This window comes from Patella vulgata, chromosome 7, assembly GCF_932274485.2.
Source record: "Patella vulgata chromosome 7, xgPatVulg1.2, whole genome shotgun sequence".
Taxonomy (NCBI): domain Eukaryota; kingdom Metazoa; phylum Mollusca; class Gastropoda; family Patellidae; genus Patella; species Patella vulgata.
The window spans coordinates 13,136,588-13,159,998 of record NC_065885.2 but is presented as its reverse complement, the minus strand read 5'-3'; the positions used below and the strand labels follow the sequence as shown (position 1 = coordinate 13,159,998).

General features: G+C 36.4%; 1 long non-coding RNA gene across 1 annotated transcript in view; it reads left to right on the top strand.

Moving 5' to 3' along the window:
* The first annotated feature begins 6,155 nt into the window (after positions 1-6,155).
* The window catches only part of LOC126828515 (uncharacterized), an 80,581-nt gene continuing 63,325 nt past the window's right edge, over positions 6,156-23,411 (top strand). Inside the window, exon 1 of the long non-coding RNA XR_007683106.2 lies at positions 6,156-6,587. This is a non-coding gene — a long non-coding RNA (uncharacterized LOC126828515). The remainder of the gene's footprint in view (positions 6,588-23,411) is intronic.

Below are 23,411 nucleotides of genomic sequence, written 5' to 3'. Positions count from 1 at the left end.
TACTTTTTGTGAAGAGTATATATAATATATTAAAGAAAGGGTATCAAATATATCCTTTAATTACCAGTTGACCACCTTTCAAATATGAAACCATTCTCAGACAAAAAATGTAAATGTACATCAATAAATCCTCTGTTTTGGCATCACCCGGCCTATTGCACCGATTCTAATTAAGGATTACTGCTCTGAATTTAAACCAAACATTAAAGATTTCATTTCAAAAGCCGTGGCCATAATATGATTAAATATTTACAGCGTTTATCTTTACATAAACCAGAGAATCGTTCAATCAGAACGATGAACAAAAGTCTGAATTAAAATGGTGTTGATTTTAACAGACCGGGGCGTGAATCACCTGCACATTTCTAACATCAGAGACACAACATGTTAGATTTATTTTTTTCACGAATTTATTTGCAAATCAATATACATCAGTGATATATACAATCTAAACTGTATATGCATCTAGTATCTGATTAGTAGATTACCAGTTTCTATGTTACTAGTTAGTTTGTGAAATCCCCCTAGTTGGAAGCGAGAGAGAGAGAGAGAGAGAGAGGGGGGGGGGGTTAACGTCTACTCCCGATACACACTAGGTAATTTCCGGACTAACATATGGTTCAATTTTATTTCAATAATGCGCTTGTGCGTTGGAGTCTTTAGCCGTGGGATGAAACCGGAGGGTCCGGAGAAGTCCCACGAGGTTGGACAGGCGACCGGACCTACTCCTTGCCATGTACAAGCGGGGAATCGAAACCACGCCACTTGACTCAATGATAGACCTTATGATGCAGCGCGCACACGTTAACAATTCGGCTACCCCACCCCCACCCCGTTATGTAATGGAACATGGCAGTCTTTATGTTTGTGGGAGCGGAGGGAGCCACGGTGGCTGGGTGGTTAAGACGCTGGCTCACTAGCCTGGAGGTCGGGTGTTCGATCCCTGCATTGGCCGAGAAAGTTCATCCTGATTTTCCGACGTGGTTCCCCTTGTCAGTGGTGCAGAACGGAGGGCCTGACAAGGACAGCTGTCTAGTCCTTCGGATGAGACGAAAAACCGAGGTCCCGTGTATACATTAGAATGCACGTAAAAGATCCCTTGTCAGTTGGAATTCGATATAAGAGTAGGCGATATGTATGGCGTATGGCCGTCTTCATTAGCCCAGTATAGGAGCAGAACAGTAGGACGTTAAACCCCATTTCATTTCATTTCACTTTGTGGGAGCGGGGATAGGATGTTGGCCCGCTAAACTGAAGGTCCCGTGTTCGATCATTGCAGTGGCCGAGAACGTTCATCGGAATTTTCCGGCGTGGTTTCCCTTGTTAGTGGGGCAGAACAGAGGGCCTGGCAAGGGACAAAGTATAGTCGTTCGGATGGGACGGCGTACACAGTGGCGTGCGCGTAAAAGATCCATTGACAGTTGGGCGAAATTTTCTTGGGAGCACGCTGTATGGCGTATGCCCATCTTAATTAACCCACTAGGACGTTAAACCCCATTTCATTTCATTTATTTCACTCTGTAACATATTTGTAAAGGCAAGCCGTGTACACTATTCGACATCCATTAGCTTAATATCAAATATATTCGTTTGTAAATGCTATGTTATGCAATGTGCAATGGAGCATGGCAGTCTTAATATTTGTACTGAAAGTCTTTCTGTAAATAAAAATCCTCAATACACAAACAGAAATGGCCGATATTTGATAAACGGATCGCAATCGTTTAAATCAAGATAAATATGGACCAACATTTTACAACATATCCATTTGTTGTAGATCAATTACTTTGAGCTATGTGATAATCAAACACTGGGGTCAGATATTAAGCAATACCGGTTTGGATGGTTGAGGAGACCATATTTGTTCGGTTTGATTGGTCGAAACTATAATATTTATTCGGTTCCATTGGTTGAATCGATATATTTTCGTTTTGAATGATTGAACACAAACGATATGTTTTCGGTTCGATTGGCTGAAACCATATTTATTCGGTTCGCTTGATTGAAGCCATATGTATTCGGTTCGATTATGTTAAACCATATTTATTCGGTTTAAATGGTTGAAACCATATCTATAAGGAAATTATGAAACAAAACATCAAACTAATTTTCTAAGTTGATTTAATAAAGCGATAAATGGGTATTTTCTAGATTTGTCCGCGCATCAAACGTCACCGCCTTATGATTTACGTAATTATTGAGACGTGGTAATTCTTTTCTCTTGTGGTAAACCTCGGTTTTAATTTATATAAAAGCATATTATATAATGTTTGACAGCTGCCTACCCTACGCTATATATTTCAAATTTTTCTTTGTGTTAAAAACTGCCCTTATTCAGGTACAAAGCGAACCAGACGCAAAGGATCGATTTTTAACCATAAAAGTACAATTCGGTAATCCTCGTTCAGCTTGCCAGTTGCCAGCTCGTTTATGCACCCCTAGGACCATCTAGAAAAAAGAGCTAAATTTTGGATGTTTGGGTTTGGCCCGGTTCACTGATTTTTAATTGCCTGGAATGCTAATCTAAACAACATGTCCAACTTGAGTGGCATTATTGGCCTGATATAAATAGTTCAGTTAGATAAGTGTTGATAGCTATAAACCTGCCATTGTGAGTATCAAATGACAACATTTTAATTTCTAAAATAAAAAGCTCTTTTTATATATAACATTTTTATTAACAGCTTAACACTAATTATATACAAATTACTCAATATGACACTTGAAGGATTTAAGTTAGTCAAGATTGGTTTTTAACCAATCAATGGATAAACCTCTAGTTTTCCAATGGTGTTTAGAAAAATGATTACACATCCACTAATCAAATTATTAGAAAATAAGTAGGCTGGAAATTCCAGCCTTTATATTCGCGGACAAATCTTCTGTGACATCACTTCTGTGGAAGCAGACGTTAAAGCACCAGGTAGTAGTATTAGTCTAAATCGTCTTGTCTAGAATATCATCCTTGGTGGAAGTGGACGTAAAACCTCAGGAACAAATGACGAACGAACATCTAATCGTCACTTGAATTAATAACTGCAATATTAGAACTCTGTTTTGATTTAAAGGCAAGTCTCTTTATTTATTGTATGTAAAATGTTTTAACTTTATTTCGGGAGTCATGATGGCTCAGTGAGGTAAACACTGGCTCGCTAACCTGGAGGTCCCATGTTCGAACTTTTAGACAAAATTGGACGACACAAAAAGAAGGTACAATCATTATCTCAAACAATAACAACCACATCTGCAACAACCTCGTCTGCAACATCCTTATCTACAACCTCTAAGCGCAAACCAAATGAAACCCCCCAAAAAGGAAGGCGTCGGAAGACAAGACCACAAACTTCTACTCCAAGGTAAGCAATTTATCCCAATTTTATATCTTCTTGTACTGCAAGCATTATTTGCAGTTTGCTTGCTACGAAAACAGTAGCATGATGCAAAGTAAAATGCCAATTATATTATTACTATTGAGACTGCACTAAAACCAATTTTCTAAACAACTTGATACATAACATGTTTTTTTTTATTTCAGGAAGAACACCGATACTAGACAAGAGCTGTTATTTTAATATAAGTGCTCATATTCCTCCGATCCTAATTTTTGTATATTGAGTCGCACCTGTCTGTGCACAATTTTTTGAGGACACTCTAAAGGTCACAATTTTCATCCGATATTGACGAAACTTGAAATATAGCGTAAAAGTATGTAACACAAGGTTGTGAACCCTTTAGAGGTAAAGTTAATATACGATTGACTTTAAATTATATCCATGTTTAAGGTCATGAGACGAAGAAGCCTACTGATTTTCACCGAATTCCGATAATTACTGCCAGAGTTACATATATGGCCCTTTATGACTTTGATAAATCTTGTGGAGGGATTAGGGAGGAGTGGGGAGGACGGGCCCCCCATTAGAATCGGAAGGGGGGGGGGGGCGAATGGGTCTCTGCCCCCCCCCCCCCCCCCATGATTTTGATCACCAGGACAGATTTTCAGGTTTATATCCACATGAATGTCCCATTCTGAAGGCTATCTAACCACTGCCTTGGGTCTCGCTACAGTAATTCATCTTCACGATATCTTCCTCCTTAATTGTAGGTAGTCAATTTTACCATATCGTCATCATATTACCCCTAGTTACAGCTTTCATCGAGATAACACTGGTAAACTGTTCGTAATTATTATTTTGATTTGGTAATGAAAGGTTCCATGGTTCGTCCCCCCAAAAAAGTTATGACAAATCCACGCCCTTGGTGGACGCGCTAGGGGCTAAAGTAAATATCCGATTGACTTTAAGTATATACATAGTCTTTAAGGTCATCAGACGAAGAAGCCTATTGATTTTCAATGAATTCCGATAATTACTGCCAGATAGTTATCAGCTGATTGATTTTATATTTATACACCGTGTTAACGCCTATATCATGATTATTTCGATTGACTTTAGAGTGATACACATAGTTTAAGGTCTTGAGACGAACAATTATGTTGATTTTTAATGCTATTTGATAACTTAAACAGCTAAATATATGATATTAAATGTTTTGTGTAGTAAACGTCAGCATGGGCCAAACAAATTCTAATGATTTCTGATAATTACTTAATGAGTTGTTACCGTAATCAGATTTTAGTGTATTATAAATGTTTCATTACCGACAAATATCTCTGTTCCTTTTGATATTCGCGCATATCAGACCTAATTTCCTGTCTTATGCCCCCCCCCCCCCGATTGTACGAGAAATCACGTTTTTATCTTGTCCGCTTATATGTTTATATCCCAAAGTTCTTGAATCCAGTCGATACTTCGGACCGTGTCTGCCTGCATTATGATACCTGATTGTACGAAAAACATTTTTTTAAAGCTTGTTCTCTGTCCATCTCTTGCAAAATGTTGGCGTCTCTTGCATGGCAACGCTGTATATTAAATATGTTTTTGGTAACCTCTCCCTCTATTTAAAAAATCATTAAATGTTCATATCTATGAACCAACATAAGATATTTTTGGATCCAATTTTCTTAAATAATAATTGATAAGTTTGTAAATTTGTACCCTGTGTTCACATATAATATACATGTACGATGGCTCAATAGGCCGTAAATATTTCGACATTGAGCCCTTTCTATGGAAATAAATATTCATAGGTGAATGTAAAGTGCCACTGGCAAGAGTTATACAAGGATAATGTGCTCAACAACGCTTGTTTTACTTATGAATAGTATTCTCCCCAGGAAAAAAATCCAAAATCATTTAATTGGTTAACATCAAATTGGTCAATATCAAAGTATATGAGTAAAATAGTGTAAGATATTTTATAGCCTGGCTTAGACAAGGTGCTGTACATACATGTATTACATCTCATTATATAAGCTTATTATTATTACTTTGTGTAATATTTGAATCCATTTTTTTTATTATTATACTAAATTGTTATTATATTTGTTTATTTCTATATTTAATTTGATTGATTTCTCTACTCAATTTCAATTTGAATTGAAAGTCTCATAGAACCTGATATTTGTATAACCTGGCTAAAATAAGATGCATTAGATATTACATCTAATTATATCTTATTATTACTTTATGTAATATTTGAATCAATTTTATTTTCATTATATTAATTTGTTATTAAATTTGTTTATTTCTACTTCCAATTTGATTATTTTCTATTATTTCCTTATTTTAGTTCAATTTGAATTGAAAATCTCAAACCCATCTACATGAAGCTTGTACGTTCTAAATATAGAGCAGTGTAATATGACACTTAAACACTGCACCATCTAAATAGATAATAATTGGGCGACAATTTATTATCTTTGAGAAGTTGATGACAAGATTCTCTTCAACAGATCTCTATTATCTTTGAGGTCACATTCCTAAACTTGAAGAAATCTGGCTGATTTCTAGATGGACCTAGGACTGTATGTTTGTGTTTAAGTCTTTGGTTTAAAAATAAACCATTTTAGAATGACAAAACCACCAGTAACGGTACGCAACGCTTCATTGGGGTCACGCTCGTGTCGTTCCGAATGACAACGCACGCTGCGTGCAGAATCGTCTGCTTCTTTGACAGTCGATCGAAGATTGGGTGTCTGGTTCAAACAAGTCTACGCCGCGAGTGGCGTAATCAACAATAGCTCCTGCTGTGCGTCTGGATAAACCAGTCAGAGCTCCTGCTATCATCCAGCAAGTGAAGTCAGGTTGATTGTGTGTGCAGTGTGATCACTGTAATATAGCGTTGAGAGAAGAAACTTTCGTTCAGGCTGTACAGTTCTATCACTGACTAGCTAAACACCTCGTGGTCTAATATGGCTCCCATCTCATCTCAAATGGCCTTATTTAGTGTTATATGTTTTTTCTTAGCATTTGTGCAATTTTCTAGTGGATGTTCACCAATTCCTGGGAAAAAACCGGCTGCTTTGGAAGAACGTTTTTTTCATTCGGAATATGTTGTGTATGGAAAAATTACCGCGCATTACCCCGAACCGAAGCCGATGTACGATTCGGTTTATGTAGCAGAAATGATGGTATATTGCACATTTAAAGGGAACGTGTTACCACCACGTATTAATATCAGTGATGCCGGTAAGTTACTTAATATATTGTTTTAAAACTACTTTATATTATATGTTTATTTTAGTGGTTTAAAGCGGGTTTTAAACTTTCACAGTGTATTGACTGTTCAATGTTTATTCTCCGCGCTAAGAGCACTGACTGACTTGTACGTGTTTTTTATTTGTGCCTTCGATATTTTATTGATTTTATTCGAGTGTTTTTAAAATCGAGAATGTCGCCCTTTATAATATCTTGGCGGTGAACATAAAATGCCATTTTCCCTCTCTGGTATTGATTTGTAATTATGTCTATAGAATGTCTGGACATATTCGATCGCTATTGGTATTAACGGTCGAGTAGATAATACTACGTTTTTTATGATTTTCGGTTAACATTTTGAAACTTCTCTCAGAGCTGTTACCTATAATCTATTATTATAACACAGCTACGAACCCAATGCCAAACATCTTGTTGCGTTTTAAACCTTCACGTGTATTGGCGGGTTCAAGTTCATTAAGGAAATACAAGATTACGCGCACATAAATCGGACGTTACATTTGATCATATTGCGTATTCAATGTGTATAAGGATGAGCTCTGAATGAATGGATGAATGAATGAATGAGGTTTAACGCCCTACTGTTCTGCCCCTAAACTGGGCTAATAAAGACGGGCATACGCCATACAGTGTGCTATGAGGGAATTTTTCCCCGGGCAGCAGCTATGGATTACTCAAATATCGAATTCCAACTGCCAAGGGATCTTTTACGTGCACGCCAATGTATACACGGGACCTCGGGTTTTTGTACCATCCGCATGACTAGACAGCTGTCCTTGTCAGGCCCTTCGTCCTGCTCCACTGACAAGGGGAAACCACGTCGAAAAATCCCGATGAAATTTCTCGGCCAATGCAGGGATCGAACACGCTAGAGATCCAGCGTCTTATCCACTTAGCCACCGTGCTTCCGTGGTGCGCTCTGAAGTACATAGTGTCACATAGATTAGGTACATCATCACTCGGTCCTCCGACAAACACATCAGATACATCACAAAGTTTTTAGCGACATTCTCGAGGATAAGTGTCATAGTGCTGGTTTCGATGAACGACTTTACGATTTTCGCAAATAATTTTGCAATTTTTGTCTGTGTCGTTATATGTCACTAGTGAAGTTGTCGTGCACAGGGGAATTCGGACCAGTCGGACCAAATACCGATTTTGTGCCAAACGGTCACGTGTCCAAATTGGTCGAGAAAACACAATCTTATATTGAACCATTTCAGTACCTGGTAAGACATGCGCACACCTAAATCGAATGTTTAACTATGCATCATATTGGACTTCTTTTCTGTTCCAGAGAAAGTTTTGGTTTTCCTCTTGGGGACATTTTGCCCGGACAGCAGTGCTCCGTCCTACTCTTATTTCCAATTTCGACTGCCACTGTCTACACGGAACTTGTTTTTTTTATTCGATCCGAACGATTAGGCACCGTTCCTTGCCCGACCCTCTATCCTGCATCACCGACTAGGGTAAATAACGCCGGAAACACCGGGATCGAAATCGGGGCTTTCTGGCTAACGAGCCAGTGCCTTATTCACGGAGTAAATGCGGCTTCAATTAATGGAATGACTTCGGTGGCTGGCAGTAGGACTATAAAACACGTAATGCACACACAGCTTTCTACATAAAACATTACAATATTAAGATTGAAATGTCACATTAATAGTATATTGAATGAAATGTCACATCCATGTACAGTAGAATCTGCATTAAGCAGCCACCCAAGGGAATTTTCACAAATGACCGCTTAACGGGAGTGGCCTCTTAATAAAATCTCGTTGCTTGTTGTGCCGACATAAATTAAATATTACGCTTGGATGCATTGGAAGCGGTAAATTTGGCCGTCGCTGAATCTTGCGCCGAACGAAAATTCTTTACTCAAATCTCGGACATAACTTAACGGGAGTGGCCTCTTAATGTATTGAAATGTCACATCCATGTATTGAAATGTCACATCCATGTATTGAAATGTCAAATTCATTGTGTGTATGGCATATATTTATTTATTATTATCCCGCTTTATGGACAGTTGTGATCTTTTTGGAACAAACCTACTCACGCAAGATCTAGATGCAGTACATCTTCCCCCGATCTTCCATGTCTCGAAAACAAACAAATCCACGTTGTTAGTTAAGTTCTTGTAACTTGTAGCTAATGATCTGCTTGGAAAACAATTCGCCGCCTAATTTAATCTCTGTTTCTGGATTGGTTATCCTGTTCTACTTGAGTATACATCATATAGTTCGCACCGATCTGTAAGAACATGCGAAACTACATTTACCAAAATGGTTCTAGAGAAACACTCGTCTTCATTAGCCAATTAGGACGTTAATCCCCATTTCATTTCATTTCATCTTGGAAAACATTACTGAAGATTAAAGTAGCTAAGTCTCTAACTCAGTATCATCCAAAATCTTCAACATTGAAAACACGATTTATTTGTCAAATTAAATCAACATTCATGTTATGATCTTATGATGGGCTTTTGATATCCAATATTTAAGACAAAATAAACATTTTACCATTGGTACACGAATCGTGTACCATAATGCGCTTCAGACCCAGTTTTATCAAGATACTCGAGGAACGAGGCTAGACACATTGCACCAAATGAAACGGCGTATGTAGACTGAAATAACCAGACGCTAGAAATTTGCACTCGCTTGAGACTGCTGGCTCATTTCGCCGAACATAACTGATTTGGAATTGGAGTAAAAACGGAAACAATTTAATGTAAATCAGTTTATATACATTCATATTACAGTATTATATGCGTTGCGACCCACTTTTCTCAATTTCTAGGTCCCAAATGCTAGCGATTTAGCTCCTTTAAGTAAGTGTATCAATTCAATTATGGGTTCAGATCAGCCAAATCGCTATGCCAACGACTGTACCACCATGAATAAGCTGTCGACCGATTACTGAAACAGCGTCAGATCAGGTTAGGACCAGGTCAGGGGACCGACTGGGAACATCGGGTGTCTTAGACGCAAAAAGCCGTCTTCGTTAGCCTAGTTGGGACATAAATATAGGACGTCAAGCAGCATTTCATTTTATTTACTTTGGCACATTGCTTATAGAACAATATTGGGTCAGAAGGGAATTCTTAATTAAGGAAAATAGGTTTTGACATTGGACCATTTATAGTTCATAATCTAAACAAAAGGAAAGGAAATGGTAATTCGCCAATTGTTGACCTAGACTGATGATTGATAAATGTAATTGAAATCTTGGCATAGTTTCGTCTGTTGATTTACTGTTTTAGACTCAATAATGCTATTCGTCATCAATATTCTCGTGGTATTATGATGGAATAACCACAGTTGCCCTATGACTCACCTCGAAACTAGGGACGATTCCTTCCACATCGCTTCATCTTTGTAGTGTTGAGGCGGTAATTGGCCGAATTGTGAATAATAGGGATAATTTTATCTGGGCGTTGGTTTGGAATCGGCGGTTCATCATGGGAATATTATATTGTTGAGCTGAAACAGACAAACAATTCGCATATTGAACAGAAGGCAGCTTGCTTAGAAAAACATGTTTTATTTGACGAAGGCACATTTTGGCAGACTGACTGAAAGAAGGGGGAGGCTGACCCCTAAGGTCTCGACTCTTCTGCACGTGGAAAGGTCGTGATGTCATCATCCGGTGTACTAGTATTTTGTACCGAGTGTTCTGCGTTCATAAACACGTGCCTTTTTAGACATGACATTTTGCAGCATTTTTCTCTTTTGTGTTTAGATTGATATGAAAGATGCGTAACAAAAGTATGTTGAACGTGGGTAGATTTAAATAGAAGTTAAGATATGTGATACTGTGTTTATAATCCGCCTGTACACCATGTGCACGGTGCATTAAAGATTTGGGTCAGAGTATTTCTTGTAAAGAAAGATTTCATCAATAAGAAAAGGTTGGGTTGAATTTGTATCAATTCATTCATTAAAAAAGTGTGCAAGGGCAGTTATCTAGTCCTTCGGATGGGACGAAAAACCAAGGCCCCGTGTATACATTGACATGCACGTAAAAGATCCCTTAACAGTTGGAATTCGATATAAGAGGAGGCCATAGTGCCACTGCCCGGGAAAAATGTCCCCCATAGCACACTGTATGGCGTACATGTATGTCCGTCTTCTTAAGCCCAGTCGGAGCAGAATAATAGGACGTTAAACCCCATTTTATTTCATTTCAATAAAGAAGTGCAACTCTTACAGTGATTGGAAACGAATTGTAGTTGTATCAACTGATGAATTATGACCACACTCTCTAGAACACTTTATGTCACTTTCTATTTGTATTTGGTATGAAGTTCACTTTCTCGTGTGTATTCTGCTAAGCGATCATTTTCCCCAAGATTAGATGCTTAGGTCATGGTCAACACTGTTGCCACGTACACGAGTCAGATTATGCTTTTTCAATCTAGAACACCTGATACCACTGTTCATTTATTTACAAAAAAAATCTCGTTTATAGTACGTTATTATGGAACAAGTTGACATTTCTCTAACGTCAAGGGTCATAGAGTTTAAGTTTGATTACATCTTGTCACTCGGATTTCGATTATTTTAAACGACAGATGTGAAGCTTTAAGAACTGTGTCATCGTTTATTGTTCCGGTAGTTATCAGTCTTCGAGTATAATAATACTGTCATAAAAGACAGATTATACTTGATGAATTATATATCAGTAGAAAATCGAAGACGTATATTTTATTATTCATGTCAAGTTATTATCTGTAGATCGGATTTTACAAGCCATCTTGTAATATGAATCTATGCTGCATCGAGGGTCCTTATATTGATGTCAGTACTGTAAAAGACAGTTAATAGTTGAGACTAACATCAAACAAAAATCAATTTGTTCATAAAATGGGAGCCGTCTTCATTAGCCCAGTCGGAAAAGAACAGTAGGACGCTAAACACTATTTCATTTCATAAAACATAAAATAGGCGACGGGGGGGGGGGGGGGGTGTATGCAAATGAAATAACACTATTCAAAACTGTGGTCATCAATCTTAGCCGAACGAGATCATTTTAAAGTAGTGAATCGGTTTAGAATTCGCCCAATTTTATTAATACTATTTTCTTTTGTTAAATTACCTGTAGAAGTATTTAGTCTCCCAAATGTCGTTTAGGTCACATATTATCCTGTAGTGTGTGAAATAAGTTAGTTACTTCTTGATAAGAGGTGTGATAATTTGGGTATACGTATCAACAAGTAAACTAAAGGATATTCAAATAGGTGGCAATCTTATCTTAAACGATAATAATTAGCCAGTTGTCCTTCAAGTGACGCCATTGTTTACGCCGATACATCAGATAAGAGCTAAACTCACCGTTCAGGACGGACAAAAATGAACAGGGTTCTGTTAATTGGCACGGTTGTTTGAACGGATTTCATATCCTACTCGTTTCGTCATTTTGATTTTCTACACGAATTTATTTGTTTACAGGGCCGACTAACATCAGCAAGGTTGTAATAGTTGGTACCGTTGTTTGAACGGATTTCATATTCTAATCGTTTCGTCATTTTGATTATCTACACCAATTTAGGTGTCTAGGGGACCGACTAACATTAGCAAGCTTGTAAAAGCTGGCACCGTTGTTTGAACGGATTTCATATCCCAATCGTTCTGCCATTTTGATTCTCATCTATGAATTAATGTGTCTACACAGCGATCTTATATTATGGATTAGCCATTTAGTATGTCGCAGATTTATCCTAAGTGTCTAGAGATCAACCATATGCCATTTGACACCGTTGTTTGTTCAGTTTGTATACTATGCGATATGTCGCTTTTTGTCATTTAAGGTGTCTGGATTTAACCCGATCGGATGTCGCCGTTGCTTGAATGACTTGATCACCATATCTCCAGTTACAAGAAATTAAACATAAATCGCCAAATCAGTCGTTTATTTAGTAAACGGCAAGGGGTTAGTGCACCGAACAGTTGCCTCTTCTCATTCATTAACAGCTGGTTTGATTTATCAAGTGATTTTGAATGTGTCCATTTGCCCCGAGGTTACTTTCTACTCTACCCACTATAAGTATCACCAGTGTCTGATTCCCACATGTCCAAACTCCATAATGTATTAACCCTTAATATGCCGACTGAAATTGGTTATTAAACGACATTATTTAATTCAAGAAAACATAGTCTGAAAAAAAGAGATTAATCTGAATTCTATTATGGTTTCAAAACCAGTGGTTAATTTCCTGTAATCATTAAAAATAGTATCATTATAAAAACAACAAAGGTCATCTGGCTCATTTATCATAATCAATTTACGGGGAATAATCACTGGGATGGTTCGACTCTTTTGTCTCAAACTCCACACGCCTTTGTTGTTTTTTAAAACATGGATCCCCCGGGGGACAGAGCAATATAACTTTTGTCACCGAGAACAAGGCGATATCTGTCATCGACTCCACCCCTTTCAGGGCTAAACTTAATTCCTTTAGAAGAACTGTCCCATCTGTACAAAGAAAAAAGATTACTTGTGTTTCACTGGAACTAATTTGTTATAATCCCCGCTTAAACTCGTGGTGAATTTAATCCAAGCAGATCAGATTCTTACATACATGTAGATGGGGTTTTCTTCGGTGTTTGTGTTTCTTGTTAAAGAACCGGATCGTCATTTGTAAGATCATGAAAATCGAGCCTCTAAAAGGAATATCAGCCAACGCGGTCGAAGTCCGTTCAGTATTTACAACGATATGAAGAATTAAATATCTGTCTATATTCGATATCCATTGCAAACGATACAAAAACTGGATATGGTCCAAAAAAGCCAGCGCCACATACAGTTTGATGGGCCTCCTTTTTTATTATTCGACTGAATCCAAACCAGGAGGATATCGACTGCTGATATTTCGATTTTGGTTTTTTTTAATTAAATGTTAAATAATGAATTCAATTGCATTTTAAACTAGTGTGAATTAAGTCGTGAAAAATTAATTCGATTTGTCCGAAAAAGTGCAAATGACAACCAGTGTCTTTAATAATTAATTCGGTTATTTAAAATAACGGACATGTCTGTATTGCAGACTCATTCTGGTTGAATTCGGGCTATGATTGACTTAAGGGATGTGATTTATCTTTTTGCCATTATTCACCCGATTTCACCAATTATAAAGATATGTCTTGTCCTTAACGCCGAGTCTTTGTGTGTGTTTTTTTATAATTTGGTCCCCCGAGGGTCAGACAGAGATTGAGTATAGGATTGACAGAGGGTGACTGTATTGTAGGGTTACAGAATAAACACGCCATGTTGTAGTATCGGACAGCTGTCACGTTCGGGCGGTGATTTCAAACATGTTGGATACAACAGATCGTCTTTAGTACAGCGACAAGAATTTCTTCTGAATTGGAATCGATATGAGTAAACAGGTCGTTGGTTATTTTTAATAGCCATGTTTTTGGGCTATATAAAGGTTACATGCATATATTTTGTTGATTGGACTTGCCGCTACGGTAGCCTGACAAGGAAAGGCGTCTAGGCGGCCAGTCCGTGTACTTGTTGGCATGCACATATATAAGATCTCTTGACAGTTGGAGAAGATTAGTCGAAAACGCCTCTGGCCGGACAACATAGCACTGTACGGCGTGTGTCTGTCTTCATTATCCCGCTGGTGCAGGGACGTGTACTTCTTGGTATGCACGTAAAAACTCTCTTTACAGTTGGAGAAATTAGTCGGAAACGCCTCTGGCCGGACAACATTTCCCCCATAGCACACTATACGGCGCATGCTTTTCTTCATTATCCCGTTGGTGCAGGGAAGTCATTTCATTTCTCGTTTCCACTGGACTTTGTGTTTTGAATACTGGCTAGTATCAGCTTTGTTTGATGGTTTCTGTTCAGAAGTATGAATATCGGTATCGTGAGTTTGACATATAGTGCAAATGAATGACTGTGTGCACAGGTTGCGATATTGATTCCGGTCTATTAAATAGTATAACTAGCAATATGGCTTAAAACGGTTCGTTCGTATATGGGAGGTTGTAAAGTGGGAATTCCGTGTATGGTATAATCTGTTCATGGTCTGAAACAAAATGGATGTCCATAATATTAAGCAACAAAACTAGTTTCGTCGAAGTCAATTTGGGTTGAATAAAGGATAGTAGTTTCCATTGACTAGGACCCATTCATACATTTGATTATGGACCATTCAGAGATCATATAACGGCGAATAATCTGTAGTGGTGAATTGTAACATCTGTACTACAGGCCTTCATTCAGACCTTTCTCTGACTAACTGGTCATTCAATGATCGTCTCTATAGAATGGCGGTAAGAACGCTGAAATATCCTTTGATGTTTTATATGACCCAAATAAGAATTGATTTTTTTCACCACTGGCTCTTCAATCATCTCTCAACTGTGTAAGATAAATGAATTTATATAATATTTATTTCACATTTTCTCGACATTTTGACGTATTAAATCAGATTTCCTTTTCTTGGACATTAGTGCAGTTAGGCTTTAGAGTGTGTGTGTGTGGGGGGGGGGGGGGGCTAACAGAACGCAAATTGAATTTCGAACGAACATCAGTCGTTATTTGCGAACATGGTTCAACTTACCCCCCCCCCCCCCGCATCTGCATTGGTGTGGATGATGCAAAACAGGACTTTAAACCTCATTTCATTTTATTGACATTACCTCTGCCATAGTTTAAAGTCTCAATACCACTCTTGTTGTAACTGAATAATATGTCCCAATCTTTATTCTGGTCAACAAATTGCACTATTTTACAATATTCCAATTAAAGATACATTATGGGAGATTCGGTAACGAGTTGACAGTTCTCACTATAATAGTTAAAAACTAGATAATGTAAAAGCAATTTGGTGAAAATCTCATTCAAATTGATCCACTATGAACCGAGAACTAAGCGATTGAAATTCACATAAGCCTCGGTCATTATTACTAAAGTCAGCACGAAAAACAGCATAGTCTCGATTACCCATTTAATCGTTTAATCGCGTTGGAAAGTTATGCAGTAAATCGGCTTACAATCCACTAAAGATCGCAGGCTAGCGCTGCCATCTAAAGTTGATTATGGCCTGGATAGGTTAATTAATGTCTAATTAATAATTTAGATAACATTTCAGGCCTAAAGAAAGACCTGAAATAGGCAGATTTAGCTCTTGCATAATGTATGTTTAATTGATGATACGAATTTCATCTTAACACACCTAATTTAAAAACATTGGAAAAATTCAACTAAATGATTTGAAAAGCCTGGCGTAAAGCTTTTCAAATGTGACTTGGATTTTAAAATATTTTTGAACCCTCTGGACAAGTAAAATAGGATTTAATGGATAATTTACACAACAGGTAAGACACTAACACATCTAGTACTTAGAATAAGGCTATTTTTTTTATATTCTGGAGCTGTAAAGCCAGCAAGAGTGTTATTGTCCCTTTAATATAGATTATTAGCATTTTGGCTGATCCCATCACATCCTTGTATAATTTGTTTTCATGATACTTGATACAAAAACACGGAACCGATTTACTTCACTTTCGATGAAGTGCATTGATAACGATAAGAGGATACTTGTCGAAACGTCGTGCTTTTAGAATAAACCAGTGATTGTTTCCCATAAAAATTGTGTTCTATTAATGTGTTTTCCAATCGCTAAATGCCACTTAAAGATTATGCATTTTAAAGGACGTTTGATGTTAATTACTCTGTTAGCATTTTGGCTGATCCCATCACATCCTTGTATAATTTGTTTTCATGATACTTGATACAAAAACACGGAACCGATTTACTTCACTTTCGATGAAGTGCATTTTAAAGGACGTTTGATGTTAATTACTCTGTTATGAATGACAGTCATTGAATGTGACACGTGTCTCCAACTGGTCATTTTATTGAAAAATACAGGAAATTAATCGAACCAAATGTCGACATCTTTAAGAATAGAAAACTTTCTATTAATCGATCACAGAAGGATGAAATGGCTTCCATAAAACAGCACAAAGAAATCTATTCATAACTAATTTGCACACATTACGCTACAGGAAAATCAATTAAGGCTAATTGAATGTATAATATTTATCATAATGCGTTTTTGGACAAAGGTTGCAACATGTCAGTTTACTGAAATCGATAAAAATATACCCAGCTGACCAGTCTGGTTGATATAATATATACTATAAAATAATAATTGTCATTTCCTTTCAAGTTGATATAAAATAAACTATAAAATAATGAAGTCCTGTCATTTCCAGTCTAGTTGGTATGATATAATAACTGCCATGTCCAGTCTAGCGGGTATGATATATAATAACTGTCATGTCCAGTCTAGTTGATATAATATACATGTATACTATACAATAGTAACTGTCATGTCCAGTCAAGTTGATGTAATTTATACTACAAAATAATAACTGTCATGTCCAGTCTGGGTAATATGATATATAGAATAATAACTGCCATGTACAGTTAATATGATATATAAATAATAACTGCCATGTCCAGATTGGTTGATATGATATATACTCGTAAATATATAATATATTTTATAAAATATATGTCATAACCAGACTGATTAATATAATATATACTATACATAATAACTGTCGATGATATAACTGTTGATATATACCATAAAATAACAAGCTAAAGCGTACTTGTTAGACAACTTGAATGTCACCAAAAACAGAAACAGGATATTAGCGAAGATAAATAAAGTTTTAGATGAATAGTTTAGCGTCAGTCACAAATCATATAATAGAAATGAAGGGCATTTGAAGTGAAAAGAATAACTGAATGACCAATTCAAAGATCAGCGGAAAGGAGATAAAATATTACACGAAATGATCATATATTCTATTTTAGCCTAGAGACATCGTGGTTTGAATAGCTTGGCTTGATGTGTATTAAATCTAGCATAAAGAGCATAATAAATATTAAAAAAAACTTGTGAATGAAACGTCAATTGTATCAAAACTATCATAAAAGAGCATAGAAACATAGAAAAGGGAATCTGAGGTGAAGAGCTTGGATTGAATTGTATCAAATATATCATAAAGAACATAAGCAGAAAAACAAGTTGTGAAGTGAATATCTTAACGTTAATTGAATCAAATAATGTATAATACAAGTAAACAAAAAAAGGAAATCTGAGGTGAATAGCTGAGTGGCGATTGTATAGCTGACAATAGATGGCACGTGTCTATTGGCAGATGTTCAAACATCAACAACAAGCTTCTAGTCTTATAGGCTAATAAATGACATCAGTTGACGAGACAAGTAGCGACCTCTATTAATACTTAAAATGGCCCCAGGTCTTTTTTAGATGTAGTTTTGTCTGTTCTTTGTGTTGTGGTGTAGTATAGTCTTGGTACAACCCTTGCCCTGTACTAGAAATATTTCTGAAACTGAATATTTCAAATTTTTAAAAAATAATTTATATTCGCTTCAATGTCGTCATAAATACCACACGCGCGGGGATATTAACGGATATGTCTCTCTCTCACTCTCTCTCTCTCGATTTCCATTGAATCGTATATTCGAATGTTATTCAAATAATGGCGTTGAATATTCGAATAGTACAATGAACATTCCATGTGGCCACTAAACTTTTGTTCATTTGTATAATTACTTATGATACACAAAAACAAATGATTTATTGTTCTTTGCAATGGTTGGTAAGCGTCCTTGCAAGACATTTTGTGCAACATAACATAGACCAAACAGTATATTTATCCAGACCTTTATAGTAATTCATACTTCTTTATGGGTTCATTAATATTACGTGTTTGCCATGCAGTGATGTCATAGAAACATAATAGTTTTTCTGATTTCTTTTTCGCCTCATCATCATTATGGAATGTATTTTTTTTTTTTATAAATTTAACACCCACGCTCCAGGATGTGGCAATAACTTAGTAAACTTATTACTTGATGATGATCATCATTAGATATATCTACACCCTCTTACTCATCTATAATGATTGCGGTGTTAGAAATACTTAACCGTTTAAACATGCTTTATGCAAGCGCTAAATCTGCCTATTGCAGGTCTTTCTTTAGGCCTGAAATGTTTTCTAAAGTATTAATTAGACATTAATTAACTGATCCAGGCCTTAATCAACTCTCGATGGCATCAGATGTCTCCGATATTAAATAGATTAGAATGGTTCAGCGATACTTTGATTTAATCAAATATGGAGAACCGAGACATAGCTTCGATCAACCAGTACGGTGGTTGAAATTATTGCACACGTCTGTCAAACCTTCAAAGGCTAATATCTTTGCTTGCAATAGAGTAATTTGAATGAAATTTTCAAATTATTCATTTTACATCATCTACTTTCGAACTATTATAGCAAGAATGGTTAGTTCTTTATCTAAATCTTACATAATGTATCTTTAACCAAACATGCATTATAATAATCAACTAGAAGTAATTGTTCACTTCAGTGATTATTTGTGTTGGACTTTCATTAAAGATTAGGCATTATTCAAGAGCTAAATTTGCCCTTTTCTGGTCTTTCTGTAGGCCTTAAATGTTATATAAAGTATTAATTAGACATTTATTAACATGACAGGACCATAATCAACTCTCGATGCCATCGGATGGTTCCGATTTTAAGTAGATTAGAACGGTTTGGCAATTTAATGATTTAATTTAAAATGTCACGCTAGTCAGTTGAGGTGTTGAGTATCAAGTGTTCTACTGTATAAAGTAACAAAAAAAGTAAGCATGGGGTGGCATATTGACGAGTTGGAGTATAACACTAATTAAGCAGCTCCTAGCTGTGATAATGGTAATTAAGAGATTGTTGGTAATTAGTTGACTAATACTCGTGAGAAGGTTTAATACCACAACTCATTTATAACATGTTTTTATTATGACAAAGGGAGAAGATGACCCACACTCCCTTCTTACGACATATTTAATGTATTGGACGTTAAATCTTTAATAAACAACAGCAACAATAACATATCATGGTATTAGGCCACGGTGACTCTTCAGTGTCCCACACGCATTGAGTCGCGTTGAGGTAGTACTGATTCTGGTAGGTAAAGTCCCTTAGGATTTGCCAGATCGATTACCTGTTATGTTAGTAAGTGGTGCAGAACCAAAGGCCTAGCGTGGACAAGCGTCTCGTTGTTCGGACGGTACGAAAACCCGAGGTCATTCCTCAACCCCTTGTCCATGCTGCCGGTGGGGTACGGGGGTCACATACCGATGACTGTGTAAATGTAAATGAATCTTTAACATGAGTAATTCGATAAAGATTAGGCGGACAAGACATGGCCCAGGTACAGTTTCCCCTTATGCCACACTACCCGGAAGTGGGCATTAAACCCCATGTCACTCAGTAAATAACACGGCGCCCTTAAACTAGGGACCCAGCTTAATATATTCCATGGTTTTATCACTTGTGATATCGTTATAAAACTAATAAAATAAGTGGAAATAATGACGATAAAAAAATACAAACATCACATTTTTATCACATCAGAACAGTAATCCGATCGTTAAATTTTACATGGAAGCGTTTAAATTAGTCATTAGCGTTACGTCTATATAAAAAACAGAATGGAATGCACATTCTAATTCAGCTAACTGTATCAGAAAATCGATAATTTTCAATTGTCTTTTTATGAGTTCTTCGGAGAAAGAAGATACATAATTCTTTGAAATCATTCAAGAGTAAAGGGACGCAATTAACCCCATATTGAATTTGAATCCCAACATTTATCGTTTAAAAAATACAGTCTTCACGGAATTCAACCATTGGGGAAACCGCATGACTGTGAAGTTAATAATATCGGCTTATTATTATTTAAACAAAACATTCTAAGCACATGAATCAATTAATGATACATCCAAGCAATGTTCCCTCTAAGTATGCGCACAAAAAAAGGCAAATTATATTTCCGTCAAAATACTAAGTGCGAACTTGAAATTATTTTAAAATAATTTGTATTTGAAACAAATTCCTTGTTATACGACCTAATTAAAGTGATGCGTCAGTAGGGACTATCTGAGAACCAAACTATTTATGGTTTGCACGGCCTTTGTGCGCAGCGTAACAGTGATTGTTCTAAAATACGATGATCAATCAGTAGTTGAACACGGCGCTGTCCTGGCAAAATTACTATAATTACCCAAGTTGTTGCAGTAAAACCGGACGTTAAACCCCACTTCATTTCCTCTCTTGAAACTAAGGTACAATTTGCGTATTTCGTCTTTATGGATATGATGGTACTAAATTTTACTTCAACTGAACTGATTTCTCTGATCATGCTAAATGACATAAGTCTGTTCTACATATTTCGTAATAATTTCACGATTTGAATTATACATAAAACCCCGAGATTTAATTCAAGTTCTATTAACCACTTAAATGCCAGTGATATAGAATGTTTTAATCATGAACGTTTTTTTATTGATTGATGACAGTCTGGTGTACGGTTTACGCACCATGTCTTCCCCGTAAAATACCCGATCGAACATTCTAGATTCTTGACGCATCACGTACTCGTGAGTTAGTTCAGTTATGTATAACTTGTTCGTCGATTCTTTTGTTCATCTCACGTCAATATCAATTTTATTCACATAGTTGGAATGTTTTATACAGAGAAGAAAAGAAGCGGTCACATTAAGTTTTATTAGCCAAAAAACCGTTTATCATTCTGGGTTAATGTTGAGTTACTATTCAAAAGCTCAATCCCCAGGAAAAGCCTTGACAGACCTTCCATCCATACTAGACATACGCTGTTTGTCTACAGTTAGTTCCGCTTCAGAAGAGACACTAAGCTAGTTGTCCGACATTTTAAGTCCTAACTCGAAAATTTTTTTAGTGGAAAAAAATAAGCATACTTTGAGAAATGTGTTGAGTATTTATTCGGCTTCCATTTAAAGATGGGTTCCCAGAAAAGTATTTATCGGGTGGTTATTTCCAATAAAAGTATGGCAATTTTGGTATATATGGAAAGTAGAGATATCCAATCTTACTAGAAAAATACTGGATTCCCCGAAAAACATTCATGGAGCGTATACAGGACAAAAATGTAAGGATTCCCCTAATCAACAGCCCGACGATTAGGAACTTCTGCACGCGTGATGTCAAAGGTCACAAGCGAACATTGAGCGCTTGATGTACAAGTTGATAAACTTTATGAAGAGTTAGACGTACAATACTTTCTGAGATAAAAATGGCAGAAAAAGACTCGGGTAGTGGATAATCCGAGAATTTAATTAGGATTCGATATTTGTAATAAATAGTAAGCGATTAAAGACAACATCGTCCTATGTATGCAATGAATTCTCCTGACTCCCAAGACGTGACGTAAACATGACCTGGATTGATCGAATTTTAATAGCAGGGCATTCCTTCGCAATTACAATGTTTGAGAAGGATTTGAAGCATAATTATGACAAATTAATTAGTTTGAATATGTTTTTGGTCCATATATACCATTAAATCACCCAGTTTGTACGCGGGAACCCATCTTTAATAAAATTGATAAAGTTTATTTAGTCTCGGTGTATATGCCAGATGTGGAACGGAGTAGAAACGCATTACAAACCATAATATTAAATTTTTGGATATATCATACTCCTCATACAGCACTCGGAACCACGTTTTATTAAAATCGAAAGTCGCTATATATATGCCATATTTGCATATGCATGCAACAATCGCAATAATTATATGTGCCAAGTTTTTCTGCTGTATAGACGTTTGAGTACTAAACAGAAAACATGTAAAGAATGTGTTATCTCTGCTCGAGTCAAAAAAAGGCCCAAAAACCCGATAAATATTGTACATGTAGTTAATCTACATAATGAACTTAAACAAAGATATCTTTATAATAATATTATAGACAAAAACAGCCTTGTTTCTCTACCAGATTAAGTAATCAATGTTTCTTCTATTAAATCATTCATTTCGTCCTGAAATAATAAGACAATTATTCTCTTTCTTTAGTCATATAAAAGCAGTGTAGTGTACTTCTGTGGATTCTGTCAAAGTGTCTATTTATTTATTTATAGAAACTATAAGTAAAGATGGCATAGTATGATTGTTATAGAAGGCGTTACCTTCCTTATTTTAGAAAGTGAAAGTTAGCCTGCACTTTAATATGATGGCTTGTTAGTGGGCTTATACCAAGTGTGAGTAGACGTTTTAGTCACACGCCATTTGAGCACAGACGTTTCGACTGTCGGTCACTTGACGTTTTCGGCACTGACATTTAGGCCGCAGAGGTCAATTAGGAGCTAACTGGTGCTATGAAGAGCTGACTGGTGCTAATAGGAGCTAAGTGGTGTCAGTGGGATCTAGCTAGTGCTAATATGAACTGACTTTGCATTAGAACTAAAAAATCTCTATAGCCATAAACGTCTCCGACTTCAATATTAAGGGCACTATTTATTATCATAGGTACAATTATAGTTTTGTCAATGTATACGACAAGATTCCGTTAATCGGCATTGCTTGAAAAGTTCGTATATGTATATCTACTGAGGAAAACTAATCAACAGAAAACGACTTATTAATTATCATAGCATCATAGGTAGAATAGTTCTACCCTGGTATATAAGATTCGGTATGATAATTATTTCAATATACTAACCATGTTTCTCTAGGCTAGTCTGTATTTGATTATAGAGAGTATTTTTTTTAAAGCTATTAGCAATCCATTTTCTCGAGCAATAAATCAAGTGTTGGGTTGAGTACACGTAATAAACAAACGTCAAGATGTCGTTAATGCTTTTTTTTAAAAGGTAAATACTCAAATAGACATAATTTGGCGGTCATGGTA